The 19,106-nt window shown below is 48.9% G+C and overlaps 1 long non-coding RNA gene across 1 annotated transcript in view; it reads left to right on the forward strand.

Annotated features, from left to right (window-relative positions):
* Positions 1-3,864: 3,864 nt before the first annotated feature.
* LOC142818846 (uncharacterized) overlaps positions 3,865-19,106 on the forward strand; it is a 36,991-nt gene continuing 21,749 nt past the window's right edge. Inside the window, exon 1 of the long non-coding RNA XR_012896507.1 lies at positions 3,865-5,633. This is a non-coding gene — a long non-coding RNA (uncharacterized LOC142818846). The remainder of the gene's footprint in view (positions 5,634-19,106) is intronic.

Consider the following 19,106-nt stretch of genomic DNA (forward strand, 5'->3'; position numbering starts at 1 on the left):
AAACAACCAGTGTAGACATAGCCTAAGAGTTTCCTTACATGAGCAAAATGAATTTTGTGTTGTGCACCAGTATTGAGTTCATGTGGCTTGTTTGGATGTGCCACTGTGCCACCCAAGTTATTAATAACTATTTTTAAACCTCTACCGTTTCCCTCTGCTGCCATGTCTCCTCCCCTTGCTCCATCAGCTCCCCTGGTGCCTGCTGCCCCCCGACTCCTCACCCTCCTCTGCTGTCCTGACTCCTGCTCTTCTCACTGTCCTCAGCCCTCCTGCAATCTGCCCCCCTCCACCAGCCCTTCTCTCCCCCCTGTGCCTACTCCGCCAGTAGCCCCACTCTGATCATGTGAGCTACCCCTCCTCATCCCCTCCTCTAACACCTCCCTCTACAAACCTGCCCTGCGTCTCTCCTCTGATGGTGGTCCCTCCAGAATCCCATGGCACCTGCACCTTCTCTTACTCCTGCACCCTCCTGGTGCCTCCCCCTTCCCTCACTTCCCCTGCCCCCTTTGCTCCATTTTTCCCTGATGCCCACCCCTCACCACCCTCTGCCCCCATTCCCCTCATGCCCCTGTGCCCTCACACATGACTTGCTCCATCCCAGCCTTCCTCATGCCCACCCTTCTTTCAAGCCTTCTCCCAGCACCTCCCCTCACCCCTCTAGCCCCCAGTGCCCTTACCCTCTCCTCTCCCAGCATCACCCTGTCCCCCTCCCACTAACACCTCTCCTCCTGCCCTTTTCCTCATTGTTTGCGCTTGGTCCCCTGCCATTTGTCTCTCCTCCACCCCTGTCCCTTTTGCCCGATGGGAGCCAGAGGGCGGGGACACTTGTGCGTCCGGGGGCAGGGCCCCCCCATCGCCGCGTGCCTGGGGGTGGCCCCCCCAAGCGCCGCGCGCCCAGGGCCGGCGCCCCCTCTCCCGAAGCGCCACGTGCCCGGGGCCGGCGCCCCCCCCAAGTGGGGCCAATCTGCAGCGCTCCCAGGGTGCCTTCCCCTTCCCCTCCGCACAAGCACCCTCCTCTCCCAGCCCTTTCCCTTTCCCTCTGCACAAGCCCCTTCCCTCCCCCTCCCTTTCCCTTTCCCGTACCTTCTGCCTTCCACTTTGTGGGGCTGGAGTCTGTGCTCTGTCCCCGGACTCCGAACCTGCAACTCAGCCATGTGCTCGTCACAGCGCCCAGCAATTTTAAAATCCCGGGCTGTGACGTTATGTCATGTCCGGGCGTCTCTCCACCCGCTGGTTTGAGCATGCTGCGCAGGGCAGCAGCAGCCAGCCAGGGGGAGCTCAGGGAAGGTCTCTCTCTCTCTCTCTCTCTCTTTTTCAGAGGGGCCGGGGGAGCGCCCGCTCCTTGCGGAACCCCTCGTTGTGCTCTGCAGAACCCCAGGGTTCCGCGGAGCACCAATTGGGAAACACTGTATTAGCAGGATACATGCAGATGAAGGCATCTTAAGTCCAGTTCTCCGCTGCTTTACACTTCATGTACTTGTGAGGAAAACATGCCAAATGAGAATTCGTCCCTTCCTCACATCAATGGTAGCATTTAACAACCACTTTGCACAAGTGTTAAAGAAAAAACAAAGTTCAAGCCAAGGAGGAATCAACCCCCTAGATTAGGGATGTAATAGTGTAGTCAATTAACCAACTAACTGATAAGCAAAAAACGTATAGGATAATGCTGTAGACTACACGCATTCCCTCCCACCCCTACCAGTAAATTTTTCTCACCAGGCTGGCCAGCAGCCCAACTCAATCCCATCTTGCACCAGGTAGGACCTACCCCTACTTCAGCTCTGCATTTAAAGTGTATTAGGAGCCAGAGGGGCAGGCAGCCTGGCTCAGTTCTGGCTCATGCCAGGTCCGGGAGCTCAGACCTCCGCCACCCCAGATGGGCTGCTGCCACCCTGTGCTACTGCCCCTGTATCAGAGGCAGCAGCACTGAGTGGCAGGGGGCTTCTTGGGAGTGGGTCTAGAGCTGCTGGCCTCATCCCCCAGGGATTGTAGAATAGTCAAGTAAGCGATAAGAATTCATGAGATTAATCAGCTATTCAAGTAATTGATATTTCACATCCCTCCCCTAGATACTGAGCTATTTCCTCTCTCTTTCTGCCATATAATACAAGCCAACTCTGTAGTGGAGAGATCCAGTTGATAAACTGTGGAGCACTGTAATAAGATCCTCTATCATGCTGCTCTCTGCCCACAATTCTGTCATCCCTAAGTGTCTGACATTCTCTTTAGCAGCTTCAGAGAGCTGCCATATTTCCTTAATTCAACCTGACACACAAGTACTACCTCCTCTCTCAGATTCTGCTCGTTTGAGATCCAGGATGGGCAATAACCAGTCTCAGACCAGCAGTGAGTTGAATGATCAATATCCCATAGATGTGCAGAGCTAGAAGCTGGAGGCTTTTACCACTAGATAGGTTAGAAGATACCAGAGCTTAAATTCTGTTAGGCCATTTAATTGACGGTGGTACTGAAATGCTTTTTCTCCTATAAAGGTCTGGACAGTTGGACTCCTGGTATTGAAGTACTACATTGAAGATGCAGTATGTGGCGCCACAGTTCACTCTGTTACTGTAACCGTGGAGCATGCGCAGTGCACATATATAATGTTTTCCCTCTTTTATTGCTCCTTGTGGCATAAGTGAGCAGGTGACTTGAGTATTATCTTCATTTTATAACACTTGCAGAAATTAAGACAGTGATGTAATTTGCTGCGGAGTACACAGCAAGTCAGTGGCTTCTTAATTTGTGCACTGTTGCAACGAAACGTCTAGGAAATGGTCTGCGGAAAAGAATAATTTGTGAGTCTCTTGTCGTGTAGATACCTGGACACTGCTAAGCATCCTGTTTGTTCTTTATGTAACCCACACACCTAGGCTGCATCTAGACTGGCAAGTTTTTGCGGAAAAACTTGCCAGCTGTCTACACTGGCCACTTTGAATTTGCGCAAGAAAACTGACGATCTAATGTAAGATTGTCAGTGTTCTTCCACAAATACAATAACTCTCCTGTTAAGGGAAAAAGCCCTCTTGCGCAAATGCTTTTGCGCAAGAGGGCCAGTGTAGACAGCTGAGAACTGTTTTGTGCAAAAAAGCCCCAATGGCGATCGGGGCTTTCTTGCACAAAACCATGTCTAGATTGGCACGGACGCTTTTGCACAAATCTAGACTCTCTTTTCCACAAATGCTTTTAATGGAAAAACTTTATCTACACTACGTTTTTGGGGTAAGCCAACTAATGCAATTCCTTTTCCAACCCTCCTCCCAAATAGCATCAGAAATAGTCTCAATAACTCTCGCCCTTATGTCATCTCTGAAACACAGCTTGCCAGCTGCTTTGGAAGAGCTGCAGTCCTACACCTTAACACTGATAATAGACAAAGGTGACTGTAAAAGGCAAGTAAACATTCCTGTCCTTTGCTGCCACCGAAGGATGTTTTAAAAAAAAAATCAGATGGTTTCAGGGTTTCTAAAAATGCTTGGTGGCTTATGCTTCATTTGTTTTAAACAAGAAATATTAGGCTCTGGCTTCCCTTGATTGATGGAAAGTTCTTTGGAGCATGCTGGGTTTCTGATATCGTAGGGTATTGAAACTTGAGTAGATTGTCTAAGCCAGCAGTTCTCAACCTATTGCCCGCAAGCTGCGTGTGGCCTAATTTAGCCCACCTCTGCGGTCTAGCTGTGTGCTAAAAATTTTTAAATTTTGCTGCTCTGCTGTGGTGGGGGTGGGGCTAGCTGAAGGGGAGTCGGTGTCTGGCATCCTGCTATACACGCCTGCCAGCATGTCCCTGGTGAATGCTGCAGGGGTGGGGGAGTGGGTCTTTGGGCAGGTTTGGGGGAGTGGAGGGTCCCTGGGGCAGTAAGGAGGTGGGGGGGGGAACTGGTAATCAGGGTTTGCAGGGTACCTGGGATTAGGTGGGACTCCATGGACACACTGAAGCTATGTCTACGCTACATTTTTGTTTTTTTTCCAGATGAGGCAATGCAAATGAAGCACTCATTTGCATTTTCTCATGCTTCATTTGCATAATCTCTGATGCTTTTTGCGCAAAAATTAGCAGTGTAGACGGATCCGTTTTGTGCCAGAAACCCCTTTTGTGCAAAATCCTTATGCCTAAAAAAAGGAGGTATACGGATCTTGAGCAAACGGGAGTTTTTGCACAAACGGATCCATCTCCCCTGTCCCCAGCCATAGAACTCTGTCCCTATTCTTGTCCCCACTGGCACCCTGTCCCCAGCTGCAGAACCCTGTCCTCTGCCCTCCCAGCACCCTGTTCCCTCTCCCCTGCCCCCAGCCACAGAACTCTGTCCCCACAAAATGTATAATTATAAATGCTTCATTTTAGATTTAAATAGCATGAATAAAAAATAGACCATTTATTTCATAACTATAAACACCTGATTTTAATTTTATGTATCGCATAATTTAAAAATAAACTGTTTATCATTGTGTGTAAGTAAGGGCTGGGGATAGCAAATGATGGACAGGAGGAGAATAGAGAGGGCGGGGCTTCAAGGAAGGGGCGGGGCCTCAAGGAAGGGGCTTCAAGGAAGGGGCGGTGCGATAGATCTTCGCCTGTTTGGAGATTTAAAAACTGATCTTGGGTGTAAAAAGCTTGGAGACCAGTGTACTAGGCTAAAAGAGGTATGCATGGAGCCCCAGGTTGCTGCTCTACAGATCTCTAGGAAGGGAACAGCCTCAGGAGAAGCCACTGAGGTAACTTGAGCTCTAGCTATATGAGCCTTGTTGTGGAAGAGTCTCCACCAGTTCAAGCAGAGGAAGCAATATGAGATCCTTTTTGCCTGGAGAACTGGTAACAATCCTATCCCTGCTTCAGAACATAAGAACGGCCATACTGGGTCAGACCTAAGGTCCATCTAGCCCAGTGTCCTGTCTGCCGACTGTGGCCAATGCCAGATGCCCCAGAGAGAGTGAACAGAACAGGGAATCATCAAGTGCTCCCTCTCCTGTCATCTATTTCCAGTCTCTCACAAACCGAGACTAGGGACACCACTTCTACCTATCCTGGCTAATAGCCATTGATGAACCTAACCTCCATGAATCTGTCTCTCTCTTTTTTGAACCCTATTACAGTCCTAGTCTTCACAACATCCTCTGGCAAGGAGTTCCACAGGTTGACAGCGCACTGTGTGAAGAAAAAATTACTTTCATTTGTTTTAAACCTGCTATCTATTAATTTCATTTGGTGACCCCATGTTCTTATGTTATGGGAATGAGTAAATAACTTTTTCTTATTCATTTTCTCCATGTTTGTCATGATTTTATAGACCTCTATTATATCCCTGTGTGACAGGGTGGGCATACCCTGCGCTAGAACAGAAGGGGTGAAAACCCGGAGAGCAGAGGAAGTCCCACCCCTTCAACCAGACTGGTCATGCTCCAAGTGCTGAGGCATTATAAAAGGCCAGAGAGCAGCTCAGTCTAGTCTGGCCAGGGAAGGAGAAGGGCCTCCAGCCAGAACTCCGGAGCTGCTACAGCCCCTGTTCCAGACAGAGAGAACTGAAGTTCCAGGAGGCTGCCGCTACTCAGCCACAGCGGAGCCCCAGGGAGAAGCCACTGCCAGGGAGCCAGGAAACCCAGCCGCGATGCGGAATGACACCCCAGCAGAACCGGTAGGAAGCGACCCAGGGAGGGTGCAAGAGCCGCCTCTCCCACCCAAGTACACTCGGCATGTTTCGGCTGGATTCCCCGCTGAGAGAGTGGTAGACCGATCTGCCGCTCACAGGGCTCTGGGTTGGGACCTGGTGGAGCAGGGTGGGCCCAGGTACCTCTACCGGGGCACTAACCCCAATCTCATTGACTTTGGCTACTAGGCCATACTGCCCCAAGACAAGAACTGCCTACGGACTTTAAACAACACTGAGTCCGTGAGTAGCCCTGCTCGCAGGGCAGAATGGCCTACTGGCCAGAGACCAGAAGACTTGGACTAGAGAGACAGCCGTTGACCCTGAGGCCAATCAAGTGGTGCCCTCACCCCAGGATATCTTCACTCCTGTGATGGGTTGGGCATACACGGCCACACACACCCTTAGTCTCCTCTTTCCTAAACTAAAAGTCCCAGTCTTTTTAATCTCTCTTCATATAGCACTCATTCCAAACGCTTCCTCATTTTTGTTGCTCTCTTCTGAACTTTTTACTTGAGCAAAAATTCTCCCTAGTGTCTTTACCTGTGGAATTTCATAGCCCCTTAGTCCTCCTTCACTCTTCTGGTCCGGGTCAGCAACTGAACTGCACAGGCCCTGCAGCTCCTTTTAACTGAGCCTGCTGCATCCTGATTGGCTGCTTCCCTGAAGACCTGGAGGGCCCATGTTCTCTGCTTGTTTCTGGGGTGGGCTATGGTAGGACTGTAGCACCTGCGGCAGGGGCTTTTAAGGGCCTGCTACGTGCCCTCCCCCAAGAGGAGGGAATCCATAGTAGTCTGACCCTCCTTAGGAAGTCCAGTACTTTGCCACCTGGACGTGTAAGGTTGTCCAGGAGGCTCTGAACCCCCGCTGAAGCTGAGCACACAACTTGGAGCAGGTGGAAGAGCTGCTGTGTCCACCTCTAGTTCAAATGTGAATGCAAATCCGCAGATTCCACTGGCAGAGCTGTTGGTGCTGTGTGCCTTTTGATTCCTTGGCAGATAGATAAATGGCTGCATCAGTGGTGTAGCTCTCTCTCTAGAGGCGAATATTGGCAACTTTGGCTCAGAACAGAGTAGCAGGTGGGCAAGGATCATGTACCTGGGCCTAATGGGCAGGGAGTGGGAGGGGATTGTGCCTGTTAGTGTACCTGCAAGTACTGATTTTGGTCAGGCAGTTGATGTTGGGACTGCCACATCCTCCTTCCTGCTGTTCGAATCATAGAATACAAGGACTGGAAGGGACCTTGAGAGGTCATCGATTCCAGTCCCCTGCCCGCATGGCAGGACTCAGTACTGCCTAGACCAGCTGTTCCCAAACTTTTCCAGATGGGGACCCATTTTGACAATTCAGGAAGACTTGGTGACCCAAGGCAATTCAAAAACGGGGGAAGGAGAAGGGGCAGAGCCACCTGGGGAGACACTTGGTGACCCTTTTGAAATGTAATGGCGACCCCTATTTGGGTCCCATCCCCTAGGCTGGGAAACCCTGATGTAGACCATTTCTTGTTGATGTAGCCAATGATTGTTCTCTTCTCTCTCTCTCTCACCGCTGCGGGGGTTAGTCTTGAGCCTTCCAAGGCTGGTGGTTTTGGGGTGCCCTTGTAATGGCAGTTTGGATCCATGCATCTGTGAGCTCCTGACACACCTATATCAGGCATGGAGTCTCACTAGATTTGTAGGGTCCAGGGGAGGTAGTCCCAAGAGGCCATGTGGAGGGGATTTCTCCCACTTCCTATTTTTGTCCTCACTCTCCTTCCATTCCCTGTGAGAGTCCTTATGCCTGGTCTCTGACCAGTCTGGAGCTAGGAATGTCTGACTAGGAGTGTTGCTATTAAGCATCCCAAGCCAACTCAATGCGCTGGGGTAGGGATGATGACCCAGGGTTGGCCTGGGGCTTCATTGACCGCTCCAGAGCGTGACTTTGGAGTTGGAATTCCCAGGATTCCTGGGCTTTGGGGTGCTCTTGGAAGAAGGGGGAAAGTGGTTACTAACTTTTCTGTGACTGTTGTTCTTTGAGAGATGCAGCATATGCCCATTCCAGTGTAGGTATGTGTGTGCCCTGAGCAGCTGCCCCATTTATTTTCCCTAGTGGTATCCGTTGGATAGACTCCAGCACCGTCTGGTGCCCACATGCAGATATCATCAGTATAAGGGGAAATGGCCAACCCCGCTTGCCCTCCGTTTCTTCTTGCAACTGACACTCTGAGAGAGGCTGGAGGGCTGGCTTGGAATGGACATGACATGTGCAACACATCTTGAAGAACAATAGTTACACAAAGGGCAGTAACTGTTTTTTCTTTAAGTGCTTGCACATGTCTATTTGAACGGAGGTGACTCACAAGAAGATGTCCAGGAGGTGGGCTTAAAATTCAAAGACAGGCAAGACTGTGTGGGCGAAGTTGGCATTGTCTCTAGCCTGCTGGGAGATAGCATAGTGAACTGAGAACATGCACACTGACAACCAGGTGGCTGCTTTGTAGATGACCTGTATGTGGTGCGAAGGTGGCTAAGGAGGCCTTGTGGAATAAACAGATTAGCTGGGGCGGGGTGCAGGGTGAGGTGCTCGTAAATACGAGCACGCCCAGATGCATGAAGTGATCCAGGATGACATTCTTGGCATGTTGATGGGAAGGCTCTTCATTCTTTCTGCTATGGCTGCAAACAGTTGAACTGATCTGTAGAATGGTTTGGTCACTTGTATCTAGAAGGCCACTAATATCAAAGGGTACATCTACACTTGCTCCCTAGTTCAAGCTAGGGATGCAAATGTAGGCGACCGAAATTGCTAATGAAGCGGGGATTTAAATATACCGTGCTTCATTAGCATGATCTTGCTGGCGTGTTACTCAGCTCAACAGCTGTTTCAAAAGTGAAAGTGTGCACCAGGATGTTAGTTTGAACCAAACCCCTTGGTTCGAACTAACGTTACTCCTCAAAAATGAGCACACTGTCACTTTCAAAACAGCTGTTGAGCTGAGTAACACGCCAGCAAGATCATGCTAATGAAGCACGATATATTTAAATCCCTGCTTCATTAGCAATTTTGGTCGCCTACATTTGCATCCCTAGCTCGAACTAGGGAGCAAGTGTAGACATACCCAAAGAGTAGAGTCGTCATTTCCCCTCCTGCCTGCCTGCAGCTTAGGGTAGAATACCAGCACAGGAGTGGAATTGCAAGACCGCTTTTGAGAGGGACTGTGAGTGTGGACACAGTTGATCCTTCTTCTTTAAGACGATCTTATCTGGGGGTGCCAATGTAAGGGCCAGGAGCTCTTAATACCCTTTTAGCAATTACACCTTGCTTTTCAGGAGAGGTGTAACAATGAACAATTGCTAGAGGTTTAAAATAGTGGACTCATGAGTTTTCTCAAGACAAGGTGTAGGTCCCAGAGAAGAATGGGTTCTCTAACCATGGGATATACCCACTAAGCCTTTGAGAGAACTGAACACCATCTTGTGAAGGGAGGGGGGGAATGGATCAGAACTCAACCGAGGACGGGTGGGCAAGAGGTGGCTAGCGGGCTGGATCCAGCCTGCTGCCACTTCGCCAACACCCTTACTACACTGCAGCTTATGCTGTTTTAAACAACTGTCTGCTAATTGCTCTGCAAGCTGAGGAGGGACAGGAGAATTTGCGCATGGTCATGATTTGCCCCCAGCAAAATCCCTCAGCTCCCATTGGCCAGTTTCCAGACAATAAGAGCTGAGAGCGTTTGCTGGAGGCAGGGGCAGTGAGGGAAGCCTCCTCACTTCCCCCTCCCAGTGCTGGAGCAGTCCACCCTGCAGACAGGCAGGGGGGGCCTATCTCAGGTTCCTGTGGAGCTGCTGGCTGGGAGCTGCTTAGGTAAGCATGTCCTAGCCACAGCCTTTTGGTCACTAGCCCCCTCTGCCCCAGGTCACCACCCAAACCCTTGTATCCCCTCTCCCCACTTCCTTCAGGTCACAGCTCCCTCCCAGACCCCGCACTCCCCAGGCCAGAATCCTCTACTGCACCCATACTCCTTCATGGACCCTGCACCCAGAGCCCCTGCTCCAGATCATAACCCCCTCCTTCACCCAAACTGCCTCTCAGACCCCCACTACCTCCTGCACCCCAGTCCTCCATCCCAACGTCCCTTCTGCACCCTAACTCTGTCCTAGATCCCGCACTCCCTCCATAGAAGTGTGGCCCTTGACTACTTATCAAAATCTTGGAGCGGCTCCCCATTAAAAATTATGCCCACCCCTGCCCTAAGATGAAAAGCCGAGGTGGCCACTGGCTGGACTTTCACTGACTAGAGGGCCGGACCTTAATGTTTCAGCAGAAATAGGAGAAAAAGAATTCTGCATATGCTGCAAACATGACCAACAGAACAGGGAGGAGGCCTGATGTGAGACGCAGCATATGTGGCTTCTGGGCAAGTAGCAGGGCAAGCTGATCAGGAGGCTCCCTCCCCAAGGACTCCCAAGCAGGGTGGTCGGAGGCAGCAGGACAGCAAACTAGCTGCAACCGACTGCAATTGGCAGCTGCTCAAACCCCTGGCAAGTGACAGCTAAAAAGAGCTGCATTGGGCTTAGAAAAACCACACATTTGGCAACCTTATGCTGATACCCCCTAGGCATGTGTGTACGTGGAAATCTGGCTCTGCCTGGCACGGGGATGCGGTTGTTCTTGCTAAATGAGGAGGCATATGAAACCATTAAAAACTAACTACAAAACTGCAGTAACTATTTACACTACACTGTAGGAAAAGAGTCTAGGAGAAAATTGGCTGACAATCCAGCAACCGTCATGGGTGGCAAGAAGGAACTGAGGCTGGCAAGACCCTTTATATGTGCTCTGAGAGCACAGCACCAAAGGGTGAAGGGTCTAACCCAACAGATACACTTCCAGGGCCACAGAGGGTAATATGTAGTGTGGATGCAGCCTGCTTAACACACACACACTTGCATACACAGCCCACAATGGTAAATAGTTGAGCAACTGCATTGGGAGAAAAAATTCCAGCAACAGTTCTTTGGAATGGACATGTGCAAGTACTCAAAGAAGAATGTGGGATTTTCCAAGGCAATACAAACAGGAGCTGTAGGTTACATTCATTGGGAAGAGTGGGGGGCAGACTGTGCAGGACTTGAAGCTGGGGATCTTAGGCATGTTAAGAACCTCATATGGTGATTGGGTAATGGAAAGGGGGAACTTCTGGACACCAAAACTAGTTACAGAACAGCCTGATTAGTCACAGGAACATTAGCAAAGCTGTTTGCACTGAAGGGTTCTGTCTCAAGCTGTAGAAAGGACCGAGAGAGGTAGCTGGTTCTCACTTTCCTGCTATGGCCTTGATTCGGAGCATAAGGGGCAGAGAGCATGGGGTGCAGACCTGTGAACATTGCTAGTAAAAATTCCCGGTTTCATGCATGTAGAGCACATGCACCCACACACGAGAGGGCGCGCTGCTGGGGAGGGTTTCATGACTGGTTTTGTGGCACCCCTTTGCTTCCCTGTCAGTCATTGTTCTGCAGGGGACGTAAATGCTGCGCGCACACGGTGTAAAGTCCACCCCTTCCCTCCCAAGTAAAGTAGGATCCCCATAGTAACCAGGAAGAAGAGCGTCTCTTTGGGAAAGATTTAACATTCTTGTTTCATCAGTGCTGCTCAGAATTCCCACTCCAATTTAGTTCTCCAAGGAGTTCTCCCCCCAAACCAGGAGACTATAAACATTGATTATCCTAATTTTACAAAGGTTTAAAGAAGTGTGTGTATAATAACCAGGCCTCCTTTATATTGCAAAAAAAGGCATGAATACAATTTACATTCTTGACAGGCCCCCTTAGCATCTGGAAGTAGCCTTTCTCCTTGCATTGCTTCTTTCTGTCTGAGCGAACAGTGTGATTCTGTGACTTGAGACCATGATAAAACGTTTTACCTTTTCCCCAAATCGTTTTAGGCATGTTTTTTATCACATGCCTGGTGCCTCAGTGCCACTTTGTTAGGGGCCGCAGTCCCATTCAACAATAGACGTCTTCGTTTCCATTCCGTTACCATGTGTTCCTGAAGGGCTACACCTTCCATTTCAGACTCAGTATTGCTGGTTTTGATGTGATCTTTACCTGGGCTGGTGTTGCTTAGTTGTTTTGTAGCATGCTGCCTGTTTTGTTGTTGTTTTCCAGTCCTTGTGACACTTAGAGCTGGTGGCTTCTTCCCTCCCTCCAGGCTCCTAGCCATGAGGCGTTTTTAAAAAGCTTCTGCGAGTGTAAGTTAGCCTCGCTGCCGGAAAGCGCTCTCATTTTACATGCACGCTCACTAAAGTATGTGTCAATTAGTATGTCTGTTTGCCTCCCTCAATAGCTGAAAACAACCTGTTAATGTTTCTGTGGGGTTTTTTGTTTTGTTTTGTTTTTAGTGTGGGCTCAAACTTTGGTTGTGAAGTTAGTTGCCGCCTCTGGTTCTTACCCCCATACCATTGTCTTGTTTGAGTAAATGGCAGGCATAGCAGCCCGGCTGTCTGCCAGAGGCAAGATTTTTGGCTGTTGGCCTGGCTGAGTTGTGAGAGGTGGGTGGGTGACTGATGGTGGTGGGGAGAAGGTAGTTGTCGGGCAGCCAGTTTTAGCTAAAGAGGAATTCTCTGCTGGCTCCTAGTCCAGCTGTTTAGTACATTTAGACCCAGCAACCTAGAAGCTCAGCCAGGATTCCTTTTGGATGCCCTTGTACAACATGTGCAACCAAAGCTCTGGGGAGGGCAGGGAGTAAGTGCTGCTTGCAGCCATCCTAATACTATAAAGATGTGGTTGGGGTGACTGAAATCGTGCAGCTCGCGTGAAACCCAGAAAAACATCAGAGCAGGGCCTGTTCGAGTGAGCCAATTCAACGTGTTGCTTCAGCCACCAAAGAAGAGCTGCTATATGGCTCCTTATAACTTTTTTTAAATATTCGGATTTAAAGAAGAAAAAACGTTGCAGATGAGCTGGACAAGTGATGTGTAGTTAGTTTATCCTTCCGCTAAGAAAATGTAGTTCCTAGCCAGAGGAGAAAAGTGCAGGGAAAGTTTATAAACAATCTTTAAAGAAACAGAGAAAATACCAAATGTTTCCATTCTTTTCTCACTCGCTTGGGAAGGTTCCCTGGTCCTATCTCCAGCCCTCCTTTCAACAGCAGTTTGTCCCAACAGCCATCTGCCGCTCATGTGCCAACTAGGATTGGGATATGGAACGGCTGTTAGGGTAGTGCAGACATAAAAGGGGGTAGAGGGCCAGAAATAGCAGCCAAAAAGGAAGCCTGTCACTGTTGAGTTGGAGGGTGCCCTATTTTTGCCTCCCTTGCCTTCCACAAGCTGTTCCAACTCCCCCTTCCACAGTCTGCCTCAAATCTTTGTGCCCTCAATAATTCTGTCCCCTGCTCAGCTTAATATAAAGAGCATAGAATCATTCAATAAATCACAGCTTGGGGAGAGTTGGGGGTAGATGAATGTGTCAAGCTTTGAATGAGCCATCTGATTGCCATTCTCTAATTTCTATTCAATCTGTCTGCGCTGTCAGTCTGACCTTTAGTAGCTAGTGCTCATTTAGTATAGCTGGGGGTTTCTAGTAAAGCTGAGGGAATGAAAAACTCCGGAGGGGACATCATTGTACAACTCTATTGGGGAAGCTTGGCTTTATGGTTAGGGTGCTAGCAGTCCAAGGTTCAATTTCCTGCTCTATGCTGACATCCTGTGTGACGTTAGAGAGATATGAAGTGACGTGCCCATCTCTGTTCCCCATTTGTAAAATGGGGATAATGGCCCTGGCCTACTTCACAGGGGCACTGTGAGAATGAAAGTTAAAGGTGGTGAAGTACAATAGTAAGATGGGCCCCATGAGTATCTGAGAGATGTTCTACCATAACCTGGCCATCTCCTAACTGTGCACTGGAATAGTGAAATTTGGGCTGTAGCTGCAGTTTGTGTCCCACCAACATTTTAGTGCGGTTCTTCAATGCTGCAGCGGTTTGTTATTGAATGAGGCTGATCAGCCAGCGTTTTAATGCCTTATGAAAGGGGGGGGGGTGTTGTGGAAATGCAGCTTCCTCCAGTTCAAGGCAGCAGGACGGTGTTCTCATGCTGGGATGTTGTCTAAAGACATTTTCAAATCTCTAGCCCAGCAGACAACCTTGATTTGAACTATTTATTCTGTTTGGCAGGGTTGGGGTTTTATTAATAAACAAAGGATGTGTGATTCATGCTGGAACCTCCTCCACGGTCAGTTCTTCAGGGGACACTCCTGTCCAGTTCGTGTGTTGTCCTGCGGATGGAGGTCTCTAACCCTCTAAAGGGTGTGTGTCATAAAACACATAAAAGGTAACACTCTCATTCTGAAAAATGCTTAGAGTTCAGCTGTGGATCCAATGGGCATCTGGTGAGACAATTGTGTAGTGACTCATCCAGCAGCCAACTAAGCTGCAGGAAAGTGCTGTAAGAACAGAAGAGTTCATTAGCCCCGCTACGCCTGTGTTAAATTTTCACAACAGGCTTTCTGCATAATTTCTAGTTTCAAAGTACTGCACTAGGACCCTGTTCAGCAGGAGGGTTGACCATTGGCCAATGGCATTTGTCACCATGAAGCACAGCATTAAACACCCCCTCAGAAGAGTAGTGCCCATCTCCTGCTGTTAAGGTGGGTGGAGCAACACGCTTACTGTCCTACACAGGGATGTAAGCAAGTAGTCGACTACCCAATAAGCACAAGCTTATTGGGTAACCAAGTGCGTATTGACTACTTGCTTCCCTCTCCTTGCTGCCTCTGTATGAGAGGCAGTGGGAGGGGTGAGAAACAGGAACTGGTGCTGGGGGGAGCTAGTTTAAAAACTGGTTCCCTGCAGCAGCATCTCTGTGGTGCCACTTGACCTGCGCCTTCTCCCCCCGTTGCCTGTCAGGGGCAGGAAGACTACGGGAGGCTGCTCTGGCAGCAGCTCCGGTTTGTGGGGGTCCTCACTCACCCGCTGTGCCTCTGCATTTTAAATCTAGTAAGCACTGGGCTCTCTGCGAGCTGGGTCTGATGTGTCCTTACTCATGCCGGCTCTGGGAGCAAACCCTGCTGCAGCTCTGCAGAGAGGCCCCCCTTTGTATCGACTACATGATTAGCCAACTAACCGCTATTTAACAGCCTTAGTCCTACCTTTAGGACTGAACTGCACGTAGCAGAAGGACAGCTGCTGGGCTGGGACACCAAGGCTACATCTACACTACCAGGTTTTTGTGCAAAAATGGCAGTTTTTGCACAAAAACCAGTGGTGCATCCAGACCTCAAGTACACTTTTGCACAAGTAAATCGGCAGAACAGAGGGCTTTTGTCGGTAGAGTTATTTCTCTCCCCAGGAGCAATAACTCCTTTTAACACTACAGCTCTTGTGCAAAAAGGCAGGTGTGGACCCTCCAGAGGGGTTTTTGTGCAAGAAACCCCTATGGGAAAAAGCACAGGTGCTCTGATGGCCATTCTGTGAAGCCCCCTCCCCAGAGGGATGCAGCCTTGGGGATTACTGGGGCAGGGGGAGGGGGAGAGGCCACAGGTTGGAGGACCCTTCCCCACCTGCCGTGGTGGTGAGAGCAAAGCAATGCAGCATTTCCGCTCTGCTGTCATCTCCCAGACCATGGTGGTGGCAGGAAGTGGAGCACCCCAGTGTGGGATGGCGGCACACCCGAGGCGGCGGCTTCATCACTCTGCCTTCACACAACTACTGCCGCCGCAGCAAGTGTGGGTTGCAGAACCCCTGCTACCTGCCCCAGCCTACCCATGGGCTTGTGGGCTAATCTGAATAGGGGATCCATCCCCTCCATGGGATGGTTGGGGTAGCCATCCCAAACTGTTCTAGGGCTGGAGCAGCTCTGCATGTACCTCTCCTGGGCCACAGGGACATGCCAGCAGCAGTGCAGAGCTAGCAGCTGGAAGCTACTCTAGTCCCACTGTGCTGCCAGTGATTTGTAGTCACCCGGGGCAGGAGGGCATGTGGGATGGCAGAAGGCACAGAGACACTCTTCCCCCAGAGGGGGGCCTGTTGCCCCACTAGGAGGATTTGAGAATTGGCACTAGCCCCAAGGTAAATGCAGTAAGACACCTAGACTAAAGCAAGTCTATCCAAAACAAGAATGATTAAAGGTCTAGAGAACATGACCTATGAAGGAAGGCTAAAGGAATTGGGTTTGTTTAGTTTAGAAAAGAGAAGACTGAGAGGGGACATGATAGCCCTTTACACGTATCTAAAAGGGTATCACAAGGAGGAGGGAGAAAACTTGTTGTTCTTGGCCTCTGAAGATAGAACAAGAAGCAATGGGCTTAAACTGCAGCAAGGGAAGTTTAGGTTGGACATTGGGAAAAACTTCCTAATTGTCAGGGTGGTTAAACGCTGGACGAAATTGCCTAGAGAGGCTGTGGCATCTCTATCTATGGTGATGTTTAAGAGCAGGCTGGTTAAACATCTATAAGGAATGGTCTAGACAGTACTGGGTCCTGCTGTGAGGGCAGGGGACTGGACTTCATGACCTCTTGAGGTCCTTCCAGTTCTAGCATTCTACAATTTTATATGCTTGAGAAGCAGTAGGTGCTACAGGATGAACTCCAACATACCACTATAGTTGAAAGAGGACTATTAGCATGCAATGCCTTGGATTGTTCCAGGGAAAACAAGGGATACAGGAGAAAAAAATATAGCTGCATCTCCCTGTCTGACTCTTAACAGCAAACAGCCAGCAAGAAGACCAAGGGTAAAAAGCAAGTGAGTCTTTGTGTGTCCAATGGCCTTGGGATAGGAAAATGGCAAAAACTCCCCTTTGTGTTGGGGCTTTGAACAATACAATGTTTTTAAAACCAATTTGTATTTTAATAGCATCACAGCTGCAGCCCAAGCCACTGGAAATCCTGTATACCCACCACACACCCATGAACAAGCTTTCCCATGCTAGTCTGTCACTTTATTCAAGTTTTGATCTGGAATGGCCACCTCTTCAGGATATAACATTTGGGTCCATTCTTTGGCAGTTTCCTGTATCGAGAGAAACCTGGTGTTGTCCATGGTACCAAGTGTCAGTGCAGCTGCCTGCTGGAATGGAACTGCTTGTAGTTTGGAGGCCTTATTTTTCCTCCACGTGCGTTTGGTTTTGTTTCCTCTCTGCTGTGGTAGTGTCACAGCAGCCTGAAGTTGAAGCTCTATTGTTACCATTTGTAATGGTTAGTTAGGGCATTACCATTGCCAGTTCTCAAACAGTGGGCAAAATCACATTTGAAAACTTCCTATGAAATAAAGATAATGTAAAGACTAATTGTCTGCACTTACCTTACCAGGCCAGCTCTATTGTCTTTCAATTTCTTGTAGCGGTTGATAAGTCTAGGTTCCAGCTTTTTAAAGAGGCTGTACTTTATGGGAAAGAGTGAAACGGCTGCATGCTAGAAATAGCTCCCTTTCTCATTTTTATTTATAAACAGCTGTCCTTAATACTGTAGCAGCACAAACAATAATTGAAGATTTGCTTCCAGAAACACAGCTATGTCTCATGCCTGACTGTTTCATCTGGAACACCTGACCTCCAGTGGAACTTCAAGTGATACTCTAGCTGGGTAGTTTGCCAGTTGTCCAAGGCTAATAATGACCAGAAACCTTTGTAGTGAAACCTAAATTGGGAAGCTTGAACAATCTGGAAAAGAGCTGGATTGAAAGATTACAGCTGTCTTGCCAAATTTGAAATGCTTAATGCCGATTACTTACTCAAGGAACTACGTTGCCGTTGTCTTCTGTTGTCATTCAAGATGTAGACCAAATTATCCAATAGAACCCTAGACTGAATGACCCAGCTCTGGAACCTGGCATTCATATGAAACTAAGGGCATGGTTACATAGCAACTAGATACCTGTGGCTGGCCCATACTAGCTGCTTAAGACTGTTTTAGTGCCAGGTACACTTCTAGGCTCAGGTTGGAGTCTGGGTCATAGGAGGGGGCTAGAGGCTGGGCTCTAGAGTGAGTCTGGAAATCTACACAACACTGAGGCTATGTCTACACTGCTGCTTGTTGTCAGAAAAAGGTATGCAATTTGCGTACCTTTTTCCAATTGTTTTGTCGGAAGAGGCTTTTCTGAAATTTGGACAGTCTACACTGGACCAAATTTCGGAAAACCCTCCTCTTTCAGAAGAGCCCTTCTTCCAAAATAGCACATCTACTCTTCCACAAAAGATGTCGGAAGAGCAGATGCGTTCCCTGGACACGGCAGGGTTTTTGGTATCTTGGAAAAACTCTGTAGTCTAGACATAGCCTGAAGTAGCCTGTGGTTCTCTTTGCTGTCTAGACCTAGAGGCTCCACAGGTGAAAAAGCAGCACTAGGCCTGAAATAGTAGGAAGATTTGATGTTAGTAGAACTGGCTTGTAGCAGTGTGCAAGTTGCTGATGCAGCGGACTAGCTTTTGGTGAGTTCAACTGTCATTCATTTACCCGTTTTATCTCCTCTTCTGCTAGCGCCATGGTGTGGGGTCTCTTGCTGCAGTGCTCTGACAGCCTCAGCATTGAGCACAGGAGGGTTGGCAGAGTACAGTAAATCATGCAAAGGCTGGCTGTTGTATGCGTAGTGGGTGTGAGGAACAATTGGAAGATAAGCAGACCCATTGTTCCTTTTAAGGTCTATTTCTCAAGGAGAACTCAAGTGCAAAATGTTCTGTTTAAATCAGAACTCCACTTGCTGAGAGCAGAGTGTAGTAGTAGAGAGGAGGCTTTCAAAATGCCCTTCTTTCTTATAAGAACTTGAAGCAGTTCAGATGTCACTGTTTTCCATGTATTGGTTTCAAGCATTTCTTTGGTACTGGAAGCAAGCACAAAAGTAAGATAGGTAGTTATGGGGTGATGCTACTTCCCAGGGAAGGAGAAATACAGAACTTTCTTTTCCTTTTTAATACTGTAAATAGAACTTTACACCCAAAGTTCATCAGTGCCTTTGTTTTTAGGGGGGGAATGATTTTAATAACTGAGAAGCAAGGGTTTGTGGGAGTTGTAGCATCTGGTAGTAACACTAGGGCTCCACCAAATTCATAATCCATTTTGGTCAATTTCATACTTGTTAGGGACATTAAATTTAGTTGACGAGTAGATTTGTTGAGAAGCTGGGGAGCCGCATCAGGGTTAGCCCAAAACATTTAAAAGCAGAGGCACAGCATCTGGGACTGGGAGCAAGCCAGGAATCACCCGATTCCCAGCTTGCACTTGGTCCCTACAACCCCCCCCCCCCCAGCACCCCACCGAGATGGTGCTGGGGTGAACCAACATAAGTCTGCTCTCCCCAGTACCTGGCTCTTCACCCCCCTCCGCCCCGCCACTGCCTCTGGTAGAAGCGAGGGGGGAAGCAACGAGTCGAAGGACTATCAGTCAACTAGTCGCTTATCCCTAATACCAGTAGGATTTTTAGAGATGTAAACTTTGTGACTTCAGCTATTTATATTATTGTGTTGCAACTGTAGGGATCCTGCCCCAATCAAGT

This window comes from Pelodiscus sinensis, chromosome 1 (genome assembly GCF_049634645.1).
Source record: "Pelodiscus sinensis isolate JC-2024 chromosome 1, ASM4963464v1, whole genome shotgun sequence".
Classification (NCBI taxonomy): Eukaryota; Metazoa; Chordata; order Testudines; family Trionychidae; genus Pelodiscus; species Pelodiscus sinensis.